The following is a 19466-nucleotide window of genomic DNA, read 5'->3' on the forward strand; positions in this document are numbered from 1 at the left end:
TACACAATTTTAGATGCAAAATTTTGGTATGTGGCATGTTTTGGTCATCTATATTTTTCTTTTTCCTTCCACCCACTAAAATCTAATATGATGTCTTCATTACCTACTCTTGAGGGGCATGAAAAATATATTTGTGAAGGCTACATATTGGGTAAACCGTAGGGTGCTTTTTTTTTAGAAGATGGTTCAATGAGAGATTTTTGCAAAAACTACAGCTTATACATAGCGATGTGGTCCAATGGAAACAATAGCTCTTGGCAATTAAATATACATCGTGACTTTCATTGAAGACTAGTCCATGTATGCATAGGTATATTTTTCAAAAGCCAAGTCCAAAGTGTTTTTGTGCTTCAAGTAATTTGTTAGTATGGTTGAAAATTTGTCAAATGTAGAGTGGGCCCTCTCCATTTAGATCGACAAGGGAAATATATGTTTGAAGAATTTAATGTATATCTAGTTAACTATGAGATAAAACACCAATGTATGATACCGTATACACCACAATAAAATATATTTAAGAGAAAAAATAGATCGATCACTCATGGAGGCATGATTAAGAGTCAAGCTTTCCCACATAGTTTCTAGCTTGAGGTTCTTATGTGGGGCCTATGTAGTTAACAAAAGTGTCCCACTGGGGCTTTGTAGTCTATCATTCCATATATGATTTGACATGGTAAAAAGCTATATGTGATCCATTTGCATATTTTTTGGTTGCTTGGCTTATGCTTTGATACCATTGCAACAATGCAAAAAGTTAGATAACAAGGTTGTAAGATGGATTTTTGTTGGGTAAAGTAATGAAGACAAAGATTATAAGTTATGCCACCCATAAAGTAAGTGTATCTTGATTAACTGTAATATTGTATTTTTGGAAGATGTCGCTCAGCTTTTACTTTCCCATACAACTTTTTTAGTCTATGTAGGTTTCTTATGATAACATAAATCAACCTATTTCTCATGATAATATAAATTATGTACTTCTTGATGAGAGAGCAAAGATTGATTAGTCTGGGGCTATGCAAAAATAGCTGGTGCAAACATTTTCTGATAATAGGTTGGATGCAACATTGGCTAGTCATACTCATTTACGTTGCTTATTTAGGGTCTCATAGTGCATGTTATGCAATTATTGCTTCTACTGATGAAGATGAGGCTTTGTCTTTTGGAAAGATACAAAATTCAAACAATTGGATGGTTGCTATGCGATCTGAGCATGATACTATCATCAAAAATAATACTTGGTTCTTATGTGATTTGTCTCTTGGCAAGAAGCTAACTAATACCAAGTGGAGTTTACAATTCGATTTAAGCACAAGCCAAAATAATAGTGTTAATCACTACAGAGAGCTAAACTTGTGACAAGGGGTTATGATCAACAAAAGGGCATCGATTTTAACAAGACCTTTGCTCCCACTTGTAGTATGACAATTATTTGTAGTATATGTACACAAGTAGCTCATAATGGTTAAAATCTACATCATTTGACATCAAAACTCAATTTCTAAATGGTGATTTAAATGAGGAAGTATATATTTTTTAGCCTCATGACTTTTTATAGTACATATAATTTTTTGCTTCTTTTGAGACTATTCCTAAGGGCAGTACTGTGACATGTACCAATAACCCCTCTTATCCTATAAAAGGAGTTAGAAAAATTATACTAACTATTATTAATCATAGTAATTTCATACTTATGGGGATGCTCTGTATGTACTTAAGATTAAAAAAGATTTGTTGTTAGTTTTTGCACTCACCAAGATTGGCTTGATAATGAAGTTTGTGGATGACAGATACACAATTCATGATCTCTCTTAGGAGGATATGATTGTTGCATTTGATTCACTATGTCATGGGTTGTAAGAGCTCAATAACTATGGATAATGTGTGGAAGACATGGCATGTGCCATTGATGGTTCATACGCAATTTTAGATGCAAGATTTTGGTATGTGGCACATTTTGGTCATCTATATTTTTCTTGTTCGTTCCACCTACTCAAATCTAATATGATGTCTTCATTACCTACTCTTGAGGGGCATGAAAAAGATATTTGTGAAGGCTACATATTGGGTAAACTCTAGGGTGCTTCTTTTTTAGAAGATGGTTCAATGAGAGATTTTTGCAAAAACTATAGCTTATACATAGTGGTGTGGTCCAATGGAAACAATAGCTCTTGGCAACTAAATATACAGCGTGACTTTCATTGAAGTCTAGTCCATGTATGCATAGGTATATTTTTTAAAAGCCAAGTCCAAAGTGTTTTTGTGATTCAAGTAATTTGTTAGTATGGTTGAAAATTTGTCAAAATGTAGAGCAGGCGCTCTCCATTTAGATCGACAAGGGAAATATATGTTCGAAGAATTTAATGTATATCTAGTTAAATATGAGATAAAACACCAATGTATGATACCATATACACCACAATAAAATATATTTAAGAGAAAAAATAGATCGATCACTAATGGAGGCATGGTTAAGAGTCAAGCTTTCCCACATAGTTTCTAGCTTGAGGTTCTTATGTGGGGCCTATGTAGTTAACAAAGGTGTCGCACTAAGGCTTTGTAGTCTATCATTCCATATATGATTTGACATGGTAAAAAGCTATAAGTGAGCCATTTGCATATTTTTTGGTTGCTTGGCTTATGCTTTGATACCATTGCAACAATGCAAAAAGTTAGATAACAAGGTTGTAAGATGGATTTTTGTTGGGTAAAGTAATGAAGACAAAAATTATAAGTTATGCCACCCATAAAGTAAGTGTATCTTGATTAACTATAATATTTTATTTTTGGAAGATGTCGCTTAGCTTTTACTTTCCCATACAACTTTTTTAGTCTATGTAGGTTTCTTATGATAACATAAATCAACCTATTTCTCATGATAATATAAATTATGTACTTCTTGATGAGAGAGCAAAGATTGATTAGTCTAGGGCTATGCAAAAATAGGTGGCACAAACATTATGAGATAAACAGTTGGATGCAACATTGGCTAGTCATACTCATTCATGCTCCTTGTTTAGGATATAGTGTTGCATGTTATGCATCACATTGTTATGCAATTATTGGTTCTACTGATGAAGATGATGCTTTGTCTTTTGGAAAGATACAAAATTCAAAGAATTGGATGATTGCTATGCAATCTGAGCATGATACTATCATCAAAAATAATACTTGGTTCTTATGTGATTTGCCTCTTGGCAAGAAGCTAACTGATACCAAGTGGAGTTTACAATTCGATTTAAGCACAAGCCAAAATAGTAGTGTTAATCACTACAAAGAGCTAAACTTGTGACAAGGGGTTATGATCAACAAAAGGGCATCAATTTTAACAAGACCTTTGCTCCCAATTGTAGTCTGACAATTATTTGTAGTATTTCTACACAAATAGCTCATAATGGTTAAAATGTACATCATTTGACATCAAAACTCAATTTCTAAATGGTGATTTAATGGAGGAAGTATATATTCTTTCGCCTCATGACTTTTTGTAGAAAGGGAAAGAAAACAAAGTGTTCTGATTGAAAAAGCTTTATATAGTCCAAAGCAAGCACCCCAAGCTTGGTATGGAAGATACATGTATACTTAACTAAACATAGTGTTTTGAATAGTCCAACTAAAAGCACCTCATATGTGCCTCCAATCATTGTGGTTTATGTCAATGACATATTGCTCACTATTCCTAATGAGACATACATTAGTGATTTTAAGGTTGAGTTGAAGTCAACTTTTGACATGTCAAAATTGGGCCTATTGTATCATTATTTGGGCATTCAATTCAAGTAGAGTGATGGAGATATTGCTTTGTGTCAAACAAAGTATGTTGAAACCTTACTACAAAGATTTGGTCTTAAGGACTGCAAGCCTATTGCTACTCCTATAGAGATAGGTTTGAAGTTGAGCCTTCATGGTATTGGAGGCTACTTTAATGTTTTTCTCTATTTGCAAGCTATTGGATGCTTGATTTATGTGTGCATTATGAGGCTTGACATTCAATTTGCAGTCTCATAGATAAGCGGGTTTATGCATATCCTAAGCATTAAGCATTGGTAAATAATAGAACATATCTTTTGCTACAGTTTGAGTGGTACTCGCTTCCTTGGGCTATCTTATCCCGAGGGATCATTACTGCTAGATTCTCATGCTTTTTCAAATTTTGACTTACCTATTGCTAAAACATTTACGTATCCACAAGTGGTTCTTGCTTCACGTTTGGTAGCTCATGCATGCCATGGTTGAGCAAGCAGTAGCCCATTGTGGCCACTTCTAGTAGTAAAGCTGGCCAGGTACAAGGTAGCTTTCAAGACTATGGTTGAGTATGCTCAGTAGATCCCTTAGCTAAGAACTTTCTATGTAGCATCCCTATTACTAAAAACGATTTCATAAAATCCTATCCTACCATCGTAAATTTGCTCAATGTGCCCAACATCCTTAAGAATTGCATTAAACCATGAGGCCAATTCCATGGCCTTGAGAGATTATTATTTAATTATGTCATTAATTAAAAATAATTAAGCTATGCCATTAATGAACAATATTTGATCCTTAACTAAAGGGCTTTTATACCATCACTACTACAATCCATGAGTATAGTTATGTCAATTTGCATTACTTAAACAACTCATTGGACGTCGCTATCGATGTCATTATGACCATGTCACATAAGAGATATTTTTAGATATGCTCTTTACGTCAATTAAATTATGCATACTGTTTAAGATGTCACATAAGCAACGCTCAATTTTTCAAAAAGAAAAAGATGACAAATTCATAGAATAAAGCTCTCTCTTCCATGCTCTGGTGTTTCTTTCTACTTAATTAATAGTCATCATTTTGAATATCAAACTTGCACAAAATAAACTCGAAGAGACAAGAACATGTGAAATAGAGTGAATATGTGAATATAAATGCGTATGTATACAATGTCAACATGTACAAAATAAGATTTATATAATCTAAAAGCAAGTTGTATGGTTGTATATACGAAATATCAACAAAAGCCACTAAGGGCTAGCTGCTTCCACTGTCATCATCATCATCATCATCACTATGTCATGTGAATCATCAAGAGAGGTAGTTGCTGTGAGGATATATTGGCTCAAGTTCGCTCCTTGTCTATTTGTCTACCTTGCTCCTCCTCTCTAGCAAACACATCAAGATCTCTCTCCCCATGAATCTCTTGCATTAATAAGAGCAAAGTTAGATTAGTTGATGATTAAAAAGTTATTTTCAAATCAATTTAGCTTGAAAAGATATCTAAACATTACAAAAAATACTCACAAAAGGGCATGTTGGTAAAAGTGTCATTTGTGTCGCTCTGTATTCTAGGTATGTGGCCATCTAGATCTCAGTTGGAATGGGGGCATGTCTATAGTCTTTGATCTATATAAGAACAGATCCAAAGTTATACTCTTTTTCCATTCTATCAATTCTATAGCTAGTATCTTTATACTATGAGAATTTGTAAGCATAGACTTACAAAAGTGGCTATAAAGCCACGTCTCGCCATGCAACCCAAGCAGAGTATGTGACCACTCACCGCCCTAGACTATCCTGCCTCCTTAATAAATTTAAGCGAAATTAAAATGACATGAAAGTTACATTAAATATGAATGCATATAATAGTAATTTGATACTAGATTTAGATTGCATAGTAAATTATTGCAATGACAAAAGGCATACTTTCTACTGTGAGAATGTCACTCATAGTCACATCTCTCATCAAAATAAGATCCAGGACTCCTCATGGAATCCCTCAAATCTCTTATTTTCAAGAATCATGGCACGCTTGCTATTTGTATGCATATAAGAAGAAATAATGTAGTATGTTATTTTTTTATTGATCACACTTGTATGTTCTAGTACTAGTAGTGAGAATAAGATTCGACACAATGTGATGAGAGTATTGAGGGTTTTTTAACAGCAATCTTAAGAAAAGTGTATCAAAGTTTAACTTCTTTATTTGTACAAATTTAGACTCCTCTCGTGCACCATCACCTCCGTATCATAGCCATGGAGGTCGTACTACCATGATGAGACATGGAGAAGAGCCACTTGCAACTTCATCTTACTATGAAGAGGAACATATTCCATGTTGGTGTGATAGGTGTCGAGGCTTACATCGAAGGTCATGACGTGAATGTCATTCACATGAGTCTTCTTGGGGTGTTTATGCTCTTACATACTAAGATTAGTCTATGATTAGTATACTTTACTCTTATGTTTATTGTTTTGGATTCTTATAGCTAGGTATGTTTGTTTCTTACATCTTGAATGCTCATAATCATGCCAATGTGATAGCTTCGATATTATGATGTAGAGAACAATGTACATCTACCCTCTCATGGCATCTCTCATATGTCAATTGAATGCATGCAACTCTTTTGGAGGAGTGATTCAAGCAATTATGCCAAATTGAAGAAACTATCTGACTTGCAACTTGACAACAAGGATGATGACATCGATGATGATGATGATGATGATGATGATGATGATGATGATGATGATGATGATGATGATGATGATGATGATGATGATGATGATGATGATGATGATGGCATGGATGATTTTATTAATGATTGGTACAGAGAAAGTGGCACACATGATAAATACTTTTTTCTTAGGGTGAATTGCTTAATCAAATCTACAAAGGCTCAAAATTGACACTTCTAAACATGTGTTTGCTTATTCCTAACCTCCAAAATCATTATGCTTGGAGTAATGTATTTGTTTTAGCAATAATAAAGTAAGTGACTTCTTGATTGTCAATATTAATTGAGATATTTTTAAATTTCTTAATACTTAAATCTAAATGTGGTGTTTGTTTCAAATGTTGCATGTTACTATCTCAAAAAAAATTTTACCCCCACCACAAACAATGTCCTTCCTACATCAAGAGATGAAAAAGATACTAACCAAGCTTGGACTCTCGACTATAACACAATACACCCATGTCCCAAGGATTGTATTTTGTACAGAGGCAATTATAAGAATGAAAAGAGGTGCCCAAAATGTGAAACACCTCATTATAAAGATATGAGTGGAAAGAGTCCTCGCAAAGTACTTTGGCATTTTCCATTGGCATCCTATATACAACACATATTTCAAAACCCAGACTTAGCAAGATTTATGGATTGGGGAGCAAAGGATGTAAGTATAGATGGGATTATGCGCATTCCCATGGATTGTCTTGCCTTGAAGCATATCAATTCAAAATTGTTAGAGCTTGAACAAGGTCCACAACAAATTGAGATGGGTGTTGCCTTGGATAGCGTAAATCAATTATCCATGTGCTCAAGTATATTGTCTACTTGGCCAGTAACTACAACTTGCCACCTTTTATTTACTTTAAGACCTATAATTGTTTCTCATAATTCCAAGAAAACACCAAGCTAGAGATGTTAACATATATTTGGCACTTCTTATCGATGATTGCCAAGAGTTGTGGAGATACATAGGCGTGGTTGACATGTCAAAACAAGGTGATGAAAGAGGATTTAAAGTTTGTGGAATTCTAGCCTAGACTATACACAACTTGCTTGGCTATGGATTTTGTGTAGGTACTGAGTTGTTATTAAGTAGCATGAATATAGTTTTAATTTTTAATTTTGTATGCTCATGCTAAACATTTTACGATGGATGCAAGGTACTCAACAAAGCAAGCCTTGAAGGCACTACACTAGAGTGGCGAGAGGGATAGCACAAATGATGTAGTTTATTAAGTTAATTTATTATAAGTATATCAAAGGGCTAACCAATTGTTTGAGAACTAAGATAATTAAGGATTAGAAGTTTCTTGACAATCTTAATCATGATGTCATTAGGTTACAAGAAATCAAAAATGGATCTAACTATTTAAATATATTAAGAGTATCTCTTATTATTTGAAGTGGATATTCACTACTCATAACCCTGGATGTAAAGCCCTAATATTTGAGAATAGATCCATTAATCTTGGTCTCAAAACCTCTATTGACCTAGAGACTAGGTGGGTAGTCTATCAACCTACAATGTAAGAGGTAATAGTGGAGTCTCTTAACATTCTAGTCTTGTTAGGACTAGAACTCACATGTGGGAGTCCTTTCTAGTTCTAAGATGCCCCATTATTTGCATGGGTGACTTTAACATGGTTTAAGAAGTAGAATAGAGGTTCAAGGGAATGAGTTCCATCATCTTGGGTAAATAAAGAAATGCTTGTCTCAATTTTATTGTTATTAACTCTCACAATGGCTTTATCTGGTCCAATAACCTAAAGGGCCTTCATATTAGAAATGCTAGATTGGATAGGATATATGCTTCTACTCAAATCCTTTGCTTTTTCATAAATAATAGCTTTAAGGTGAACAATAACACAGTGTTGTCTAAGCATATGCCTAATGATCAAGAGTTAGGGTGTGTTGGTGTCATATTGATTCTAATGTGTTCATGTTTGAGTACATCTAATAATGTATCTCCAAAATCTAGATAGATTTTTCAATATTCATTTTTCCTCAACTAGAGCTGGGATCTAAGCTATCTAGAAGTCTCAAGCCTTTCTAAAAGTGGCTATGCATAATGTTGTTAAAGTGGTGAGAGGTAATAAGGACCAAGATCTACTAGAACTATCAAGCCTTTTTGAAAGAGGATAAGCACAAGACTATTAGTAGGCAAAAATGAGAATTAAGATCTAAGAGATTTCCCTTTAAACTAAGCTAGTGAGACCTAACCGAACATGAAGAAAAAAGAGTTGATATGTGTTGAAGGCCTACAAAAGTTTATCGAATGGAAAGTAAGAGGAACAAGAAAGTCAGAGTTGGAGTGGTTAACATATTTTTTATTTCCATACTGCTAATAACAACCATAATAATCCAAACAACAAGTCACAACATGGAAACAAAATGCCAAAGTAAATGTACCATGGTCCATGTAGCATGGACCATGTTGCATGAATTACCCTATTGAGATAAATTGTGAGCATCCAAGGACACAAGACTCGTATTTAATAACTTATAATTGACTGGTAAGGAGTCATGAATCCCCTTGAACAATGAGAGCTTGTGATTGTAAGTGATGAATGTGAAACATTGGGGCAATGTTGAAGCATGCAAGGATGGCATGGTAGTTTAATGATGTGTTAGATGTTAAGTTGATGACTCAAGGCCCCATGTATAAATTTAATATGTTTCTCTGGTAGTACTATGAATCTAAGCTAAAGCATCAACAATGAAGGCTCCATGGCTCCTAACTCCCCATGACATAATAGAGTGGGAGGAGAGCAATGAAATGTTCTTAAGACATGAGTCCTTGGACCTTAACACCACATGAAAACTAGTAAGAATTATGAATCCTTGCACTATTGTTGCATTCATGCATATTATGAAAATTCTTGCATAGTAGCTCTTATTTTTATAAAAATAAAACATGAACCTTGATGCTTGGAGGAAAAAGTGGATTATATATGATAGACCATTTGTGCTTAAGCATCTCCTACTATGCCAATGGAGGATCGTATCTAACCACCCACTAGTGAGTGCTAAACTCTATGAGGTTGGAATGGTATTATTAATGATGAAAACATTAAAAATACATGAGGTATGTGCATCATTATAGGTGACATGGATAGCCACTTGTTACTCTAGTGGTTTACTTGCCATTTGGTGGAGTTCTCTAGAGAACACCAATAAAAATGGAAACATATCACACAAAATTGTATCACCTACAACCGCCACATTCATCTCTTTCATAAGCAAAATCATGGAAAAATATCTAGAAACAACCATAAGAACTTTACTTGGGGGTTGACTATATCTATACACTCTACATCACGTGCATTCAAGGCATATTCATAAATACCCTTATCTATGAATTTTTCCTAAATAAAACACACCCCTTTCCATTCAATTTTTAAATAAGCCCTTTATATAGCACATGTATTTATGGCTCCCAAGAGCTTTCCAGAACAAAGTATCACACCTTCATTGATTCTCTGATGGGTTTAACTTGAAACATCATATCGAGTCCATATTTATAAAAGCGTCCTCTTCATAGTCTTCATAGATATAATGCTTTTGCCAAATTTGTTGTCTTTTCTCTCACAAGCACTCAAACAACAATAATACATGAAAAGTACAAATAGAATAATCAACAATCAATGTTCCCATATTTTGACTACCAATGCACCTTTATTTCCTCAGTTCCACCCCCTCGGCTTTCTAGAACAAACTTAGTTCTTGTAAATCTTGTATATTTATACTTCTTGATACACCTTGTATTGTATGCTCTCAAGCTTTTTCTTCTCTAATTTGTGTAAGTGCATTCTTGCAACCCTAAATCCACATTTGGCTCGAGCATAGTTATTGACACCTATCACTTCATGTTTTCCAATTGGGATAGATCTGATGAGAATTTATGTTAACTTGTAATGTGGGTTTCACATCAAATATTCATTTGATGATGATGGGAAACCCCGATGCTTTGTCATTTTTCATTGTAATACAATGAGATTTTGCCAAACAATTTACATGTGAAGACTATTCTTAATGACTTCTTAATGCATATCATAGTTTTGCATCTACCATTTGTTCAATGATGAAAGATAATCCCAATGCATATAGCAATTTTTTGATGACGAAAGACAATCCTAATGCTTTGTCATTTGAGGAGTTTGCTTTTGTTTTATTATAAGAAGACTAATATTGGCAAAATAGGTCCCTTACATATGTCACATATCAAGCTTTTGTGGCTAGTCACAAAGGTACAAAAAATGGTTCATATTCTACTCGCAAGCTAAAATATACACATATTATTGACAAATAAGGTTCATAGGGATAAGAATAAAATTGAGATTAAAATATTTGTCAAGTTGCTACTATAGGATAAGAGATTATGCCATTAAGGATTGTTCTAAACTGGCTATGAAAGAGACTATGAAGAGAGAAGCTATGAGAGATATTTATTTGCATAGATTTCTAGGAGGCATTTATTTAGCTTCAAAGAAACATGCTCATGAGAAACCTTTATTTGGCATGAGAGCCATATGTCCGCAAGAGGGATCTATTTAAATTGAGAGGCATACACCCATGAGAGGCGTATAGCTTGAGAGGCATGTGTCCATGTGAGAGACATGTGCTTGTGAGAAGTGTTTAGCTTCAGAGGATTATATCCATGAGAGGCACATTTTTCTTTTCCATGAGAGGTGTATTTAATATCCCATGAGAAGCAAATGCCCAAGAGAGGAAATGCATTGGTTGGGGGATATTATCAGTCAAGTTTGACTATTTATTTTGGTGAAAATCGATGTTGGATCATTTATATTTTAGTATAATAGAAAATGCTTTGTTTATCATGATTGTCATGCTAATTTTTTTATTATTAGTCTCGGTTGATGTGTAGAGACATGTGAGGATATGTCTACAATGGTATTAGGCCAAGCATTAGCCAATTTAAGGTTATTCACATTTATTTACAGATGTCATTAGGCATAATGCCATTAGTATTGGCATGGATATTTATTTAGATATAGAATTATATTACTGATGCAAAAAGGATCAATAACCTTAGTTTAAATAAGCAAGAAAAAATCTTGCATTATTTTTGTAAAGAGGGATAATTTGGGCATGAGCATAATCAAAACATTAAATACATGTATTAAGGAGAGCCCTATCAATGCATGGAGAAGATTGTACCCAATGTTGGTGCCATGAACTCTCTCTTATTTTTCCTATGTTTATATCGTCTTACTAATCCTCGCCTCCTTATGTTGAGGTTGGATATCAAATGTAGCAACCACATAGCAAGGTAATTTGATTGAAATCTTCACTGCACAATCTCTTGAGTGTAGTGAGTTACTCCTATAGTCGTATGTGCTCCTTGTATTTATCTTCTATCGACATCAGTGAAAGATCAACACTTTGCTCCATGGTAGATGATGGTGGTGAAGAATCAAAATCTTTGGGTAGTATAGGTGAGTATGGAGTCTAATCTCCCAAGGGAATAGTTTGTTGTGAAAGTTATTGCTTGTATTGATAGCCCAAATATTGATCTCAATGTGATTCCTCAATCACTATCCCTTTGAGTTCCTTTGAGTTCTCTCTACACATGAACAAAATTTTAAGCTTTAAAATGGACCTTAGTTAACATTAAGGGAAGCCATTAACAACAAATTTCTCTCTTTTTTCAAATAAATATGTATACTAGTAGAACTTTAAAAAAGTAAAGCCTCATTGGTTCCTACAACTACATCATCCAGATAGGCTACTAGAGTCTCATCACACTGAATTTGTGGGCTTGAAATGTAGCCTATAGGCTATAATGATGGTGGAAAAGAATGATGAACAATGACATACCCCTCTCCTCCCCTTCCCTTTCATGCTTCTTTGGCAAGAGACTACAGTAACATGCAAGCCTTAGTAGCTTGTTTATAAGGCTTCTCCTCCCTTATATATATGGATGATGGTGATGGTGAAAATAGCTCACAACCCTTCTATATGAGATTTTTTAATATATTTAAAACTTTATATATAGAATAAAGTATCAATGCCTTATGTATTAGCCTCCTTATTGTGTTAGGAACCAAGCTAAAATAACTAAAGAGAAGCCTATTCTTTCGTGATAGCACCAAGTTAAAAGGGAGGTGAAGAGAAATTGTAGTCTTGATCCATGAACTTTTGTGTGGTAGTATTATCCAATAGGCAAAATCTTGATCCCCAAGGTTATCCTCTCACCACAACTTAAGCTTCTATATACAAGAAATTCACAAGAGACATAGTAAAAAGTAAGAGAGCATGTACGACACCATCATTGGGTATGTACAATCTCCCCACATGCTGTGAGAAGGCTCTCAATGTATGTAATTAGTGATTTGGTTATGATTGTGCCCAAAGTTATCCCTCTTTACAAAAATAATTGAAGCGTTTTGCTTGGTTACTTGCACTAAGGTTCTTGAACTTTTTCACTTGAATAATAATATAACTCTATCACCAAATAAATAATTGTCCTATGATAATGGTATCATGATTTGCAATTGACAATTACCAATAATGTAGGCCACACCATAGAAATAAACGCATCCATTGGCATACTGTATCAAGTAAATAAATATGTTGGCATCCATAAATAAATGTGAATAATCTAGAATAGGTTGATGCTAAGCCCAACATTATCGTAGACATATATTCACTTATCTTTAAACACCAATTGAGTCTAACAATATATATTAAGTTAATGTGAGAATCGTTATAAACAAATCATTTTCTATAACATGAAAATATAAATGATCAAACATTGGTTAATTTCACAACAATAAATAGTCAAACTTAACTAATAATATCCCCAAGCCAATGAATACGCCTCTCATGGGATATTAAATACACCTCTCATCCAAATTTGCCTCTCATGGGGGCAAGCATAATATGCCTCTCATGGACATGAACCCCTCAAGCTAAACCTCTCACATAGGCATATGCCTTTTAGGGTAAATAGTATGCCTCTTACAGATATACACCTCTCAGGTCAAATGCCTCTCATGGATATATGTCTCTTAGACTCAACAGATGCCTCTCATGAACATACGCCTCTTAGGCCAAATAAATGCCTCTCACTAACATATATCTCTTAGGCTAAATAAATGTGTTTGGGCAATAGGTCATAGTCCTTCTAGCTCTCATACTTTGTTTATACATTAGATTATTAGGCACAAAGTAATATGTGATGAAGGTGAGCCTCTTTGTTTTAAAGAGCCACAAAATTCAAAAATTGGATGGCCACTATGCAGTCTAGGTACAATGCTATTATTAAGAATGACAGTTGGTTCTTATATGACTTGCCTCCTAGCAAAAAGAAATTGGTACTAAGTAGGTTTACAAATTAATACGTAAGTTAGATAGTAGTATTGATTGCTATAAGGCTAGACATAACAAATGGTTTTGTTTAGGTAGCTTTGATGAGACATTTGCTCATGCTTGCCATATGATGACAATTCATGTACACTAGTAGGTCAAAATCATTGGAAGTATATTCATTTGGTATTAAAAATACATTTTTTATAGTGATTTTTGTGAGGGAGTATATGCATTTCAATCTCATAGTTTTATTTAAAAAGTTTAAGAAAGAAAAATACGTAGATTAACAATATTGTATCATTTGAAGCAAGTACCTTGGGCTTGGTATGAGATAATTTATCCATTCTTGACTACATGTGATTTTCATAATAGTTCAATTAAGAGCACCTCATATCTCAAACATGTGGATATAATGCACCTTTAATCATTGTGGTTTATACTAACAACATGCTACTCGTTGATCTTAATGAGATACGTATTGCTAATTCTAATGTAAATTTGAATTTGGCTTTTGATATGCCAAATTTGGGCTTTTTGCATTATTCTTTGGACATTCTATTCAAGCACGATGGAGGCATTGCTTTGTACCAAGAAAGGATGCTGAGACATTGTTCCAATGATTTGATCTTAAGGACTACAAGCAAGCTACAAGCCTATTACTACTTCTAATGGAGATAAGTTTGAATGAGCCTTCATTAAGCCAAAGATTGCTTTTATGTCTTTCTCTATCAACAAGTCTTTGGGTGCTTAATGTATGGGTTATGAGTTTGACATTGAGTTTGCTATCTCACAAATGAGTAGGTTTATGCATAGTCTAGGCACCAAGCATGGGCAAGCAATGAAATGCATCTTTTACTATTTGAGTGGAGCAAGGAACCTTACATTATTTTATCCCAAGAAGGATCTTTCTTGATAGATCTAGCTGTTTTTTTGGATTTTGATTGGCTAATTGTCATTATACTTTGTTTCCATAAATGATTTTTCGTTTATGTTTGGCAACCCATGTGATTGAGTAAGAAGTAACCCTTGTGGCTACTTCTAGTTGTGAAGTTCAGTATAAGGTAGCATTGACAACCATGGTCAAGTGTATTTTGCTTAGACACCTTCTGATTTATTCGAGTGATGGACAACAATTAGTCAACACCATCTTTTTTCTAACTATGTTGAGTGTCTTGGCATAACCAAGGTGTCTTAAACATGGGATATTGTGTGCCTCCCAAAGTGTGTTCTTCTTGAACTCTTGATTGGCTGGATGTACGGTCTTTTTTTTATGTACACAAGCTCTCCCTCAACAAAGAAGTCTTGGTATTTAAGCCATACTTTAGGATTGTGTTCTTTAAGTTGAACATCTTTTTTTGGCTATTGACATTTTGGATTGTAGGTAAATTCTACTAAGTCTAGATATTGCATCGACCACTTAGGTTTCTTGTAGCAATATGCTCTTATATGATTTGATTGACTCGTTCTATTTGACCATCAATTTGGGATGGTAATCTATATTGAAGTATAGGTGGGGTTCCAATAGTCTTAAATAAGCTCTTCTAAAATAGAGAACTAAATAGGGAATCTTGATCACTAAATGTCTTTTCTTGTGAACCATAAAGCTTGAAGATCTCCTTAAAAAATAACCTTGGAATGTCTGAATTCTTATAGTTTGTCTTCACAAGAAGAAGGTGGGCATCCTTGGTTAGCACATTCACAATTGCCATGACAGAGTTATATCCTTCTTAGACCAAGGAAAATCCTACCACAAAACCCATGCTAATGAATTTCCACTTTATTTGAGGAACATCAAGTGATTGAAGCTTTCTTGGCATCTTGACATGCCTTGCTTTCACTCTTTGACAATTTAGGCATTTAGTGACATATTTAAGTACATCAACTCTTAGCTTCTCCTAACGTTTGCTCTTTCTAAGTGTGTTGAGTAACTTGATATAGCAAGGTTGTCTTGAAAATATGGAATCATGTGCCTCCCGCAGTATCTTCTTCTTTAACTCTTGAGTAGCTAGGATACATAGCCTTTGTTTTAAGTACACAAGCTCTTTCTCTCAATAGAGAAGTCTTGGTGTTAAAGCCATAATTTAATATCTTATTCATTAAGTTAAACATCTCTTCTTAGTTATTGATACTATGGATTGTAGCAAAATTCTACTAAGGGTAGGCATTTCATCCATCACTTAGATTTCCAACAACAATATGCTCTTAGTATGTCTTCGATGACTTGATTGACTCATTTTGTTTGACCATCAGTATCTCATCAGTATACGGGTGGTAAGCCATACTAAACTACAACTAGGGTTTCAATAGCCTTAAATAAGCTCTTCCAAAATGCAGAACTGAATAGGGAATCTTGATCCTTCTTGGTAAACTTTTCATGAAGCTTGAAGGCCTCTTTGATAAACAATCTTGTAATGTTTGAAGCCTTGTAGTTTGTCTTAACTGGAAGAAGATAGGAAAACTTGTTAGCATGTCCAGAATCAACAACATATTTTTATTGCCATACATGCAATGCTCACATATAGAAAGATTTGAAAATTTAAAGGAAGGAATATATTGCAAGCTAGAAAGGATTTGTGTTCGTTATACACATCTAACATAATGGTGATGCCAAAGAGGTACAAATGACTACTTTATCACAGCTATGGCATGATCTTTGACACTAGAAACATGCAAAGAATAAAAAGTACTAGACTCGAGCCCTTTAGAAAAACAAGAGACTCTTTGTAAACCCTCTACAAATGATTGCAAAAAATAACTTGGTAGTCATCCAACTATTCAACATTGATCAAGCTCTTATTAAGATGTGGATGCCTTATATTCTTAAGAACAAAGAAAGAAACTGTTTACAAGAGATAAATACATCTCCTACTCTTTAACAATATCACATGCACAGTCATTACCCAACCAAACACCACCTTTCCTACTTGCATCATATGACATGGACCACTCCATATGTGGAGTAACAATTTGCATAAGTCTACCTCCAAATGCAATATGATTAGCATATGATACATTCTCTCAACTTATCAAAGGTTTCCATCAAACAACCTACAAGAAATTGGGTAGCACTCCACTATGTGATTTACATTTCAAAACACACCTACTATAACTCGTGATTAGTGGCACCTATTGATGCTAACAATGGCTAAAAAATATGAGTTGTTGCTAGCCTGTCTTACTACCAAAAATTCATCTCCTGCAACTACTAATTAATGGTGCTTGTTTTTACTAATGATGGTTGGAAAAATATATACTAGTAGTGGCCTAGATATGCATCCTGAACACAACTACAAGTTGGCTTTAAAAACACGATTATCTTAGCTAAAATTTTCTTGAAACCCGAGTAGAACAACACCCTCACATGGTAGAAACTCACATAGTAGCTTATAAGCACACACTACCCTTTCTATATAGCAACTCATGGTTGCCTCAAAGGTGTGACCACATAATAGATAACAACCCAATGAGAAGCTCTTGCGGCTTCTCTCTAGTGCATCTCCAATAGCTCCTATTAATAGGACACATCTTGTATAGCTAGCTTAAAGGCCAACTAAGAAGGGAAGATGTTGAGAACAAAGATAAAGGGATGCATGGCAACTGCTTAAGTTCTCAACTTTGTCACATTGATGCTTCTTCTTTACTTCCTAAGCTTTCCAAGGTACATAGAGACATATGTATCCACAAGTGTGTGCATGCATGCATATGTGCATCTTTGTGTGTGTGTGCGTGCGTGCGCGCGTGCGCGTGTGTGAGTGCTTCAAGGCCTAGTTTGCTTGTTCGACCCTAAGATTCGATCAATCTTTTCTATCACATGATAAATTCTCATGGTATATGGATCAATTCATTGCTTCATTTTGGTAGATAGGTCCTATTTGGGGGTATAGAGGCATGGTCCGTTTTCCAAGAAAATGCATATACTTATTCTTGTGAATATGAGATTCATCATGCATTTGCCTTTAGAGTTGAATTGCAACATTTGCACTCTTTGCCAAAGCATTCCATGACCTTGCAACAAGTTGGGGACACATCCAATTAATCGACTACTTATTCAAAGTGGTTGAAATGTAGATTCCAGACTCTTTAAGATGAGTGATATGCAAAATATAAATTGTTGGCTAACTTGGATGCTTTGCATGATAATAATCTCGTCATTTTTTTGCTTGACTTCGCCAAAAAGTACACATGAGAATATTAAGTCCTTATTGGATTCGCCTATCTTTATGGTCACTAAGCCTCAATCTATCATTCAATTGTATTTGAACTACTATAAATCTTTGTTGGGTCCACAAGAAAGTCTTAATAATGTAGTTCATGTTGCCTTTGTGTTTGAACTACTATAAATATTTGTTGAGTCCACAAGAAAGCCTTTGTAATGTAGTTTATGTTGCCTGTTAGTATATCTTAGATATGGTGCATTTGAATCTTGAGTGTGTGAATTTTATGGAAGTAGATATTAATAATGCTAAGGTCAAGGTCAATGAAGTATTGTCCCATTTTCCATGCAGGAAAAGCCTTGATTGGGATGGCTTGCCTGATGAACTATTTTTAGCTTATGCTGATCAACTTAAGGAACCATTGACTCATCTTTGAGAGCATGTTTGGAGATCATGTTGCATGCAATTCTAGTGCTTTGTTTGTTACCAAAGGTTTCTTCTTCCTTTGAACTTTGAAATGGTGGAGGCCCATTTTTGTTATATGATCCTTGTATAGAATCTTTTGTAAGATCATTGTTAACATGCTATAGAGGGGATAGATTATGTTGAAGCCTTAAGCTAGCAAGTTGTTATGATCCATCTTGATATTGAAAAGGCTTTTGATCATGTTAGCTAGTTCTTTCTTCAACCATTAATTTCTCTTTGATTTTTAAGCTCAAGGAGGGCTTGTTTGAAGAAAGAGTGATTTGCATACTTTGGGTTGGCAAGGAGGGCTTGTTTCTCAAGAAGAGATAATTAGACACTTGGATTATCCCATCATGGTGGATGTGGATCCTTGTGCATTGCTTCATTGGATACCTTCACATATTCATGATAAGTTTATGTATCGAAAATCCTACAATTAGCCTCTATATGTGTGATTAAAAGTTAAATGATCATGGTAAGTATGATCTCTTATTTCTTGCCTTTGCTTCCTTGGCCACACAAATCATTGTTAGAATTGGTACAACCCAACCACTTTATGCTATGGAAGAAGTTGGGCAATGGTCTAGGTAAGCGAGGGTGTCTTAACAACATTTTACTATGCCAAAATGTTTGGATGATGTTGCCTTGTTGGATGTCAAGATTTGTATGATAGCTTTGTAATTGGCTCTCTTGCAATCCCTTTTATGTATATTATGTCATCCTTGGATAGACATTGCTAGGTATTTTATTAAGGAGATTGGCATCTCTCATAGCCACACTACTATACATGCCTCATGTTGGAATGTTTTGAATTCAACATAGCCTCTCAAAACTCCACAATCTTTTCTTATTTTCCACTTTATTATCTCATGGTAAGAAATTCTCCACTTCACTGTTTGGCACCCCCTGATTCTAGTAAGGAAGCTAATTCCTTGCAAGCCAAGGTTTTGGCCACAATTGAGTTGCTTGATTGACTTGAGAAGCACATGGTAAGAGATAAGTCAAATTCCATGGCAAGATTAAGTTTAAAGAT

The sequence above is a fragment of the Lygodium microphyllum genome, chromosome 9 (assembly GCF_053477565.2).
Source record: "Lygodium microphyllum isolate KBCC chromosome 9, Lygodium_microphyllum_v1.1.10, whole genome shotgun sequence".
Classification (NCBI taxonomy): domain Eukaryota; kingdom Viridiplantae; phylum Streptophyta; class Polypodiopsida; order Schizaeales; family Lygodiaceae; genus Lygodium; species Lygodium microphyllum.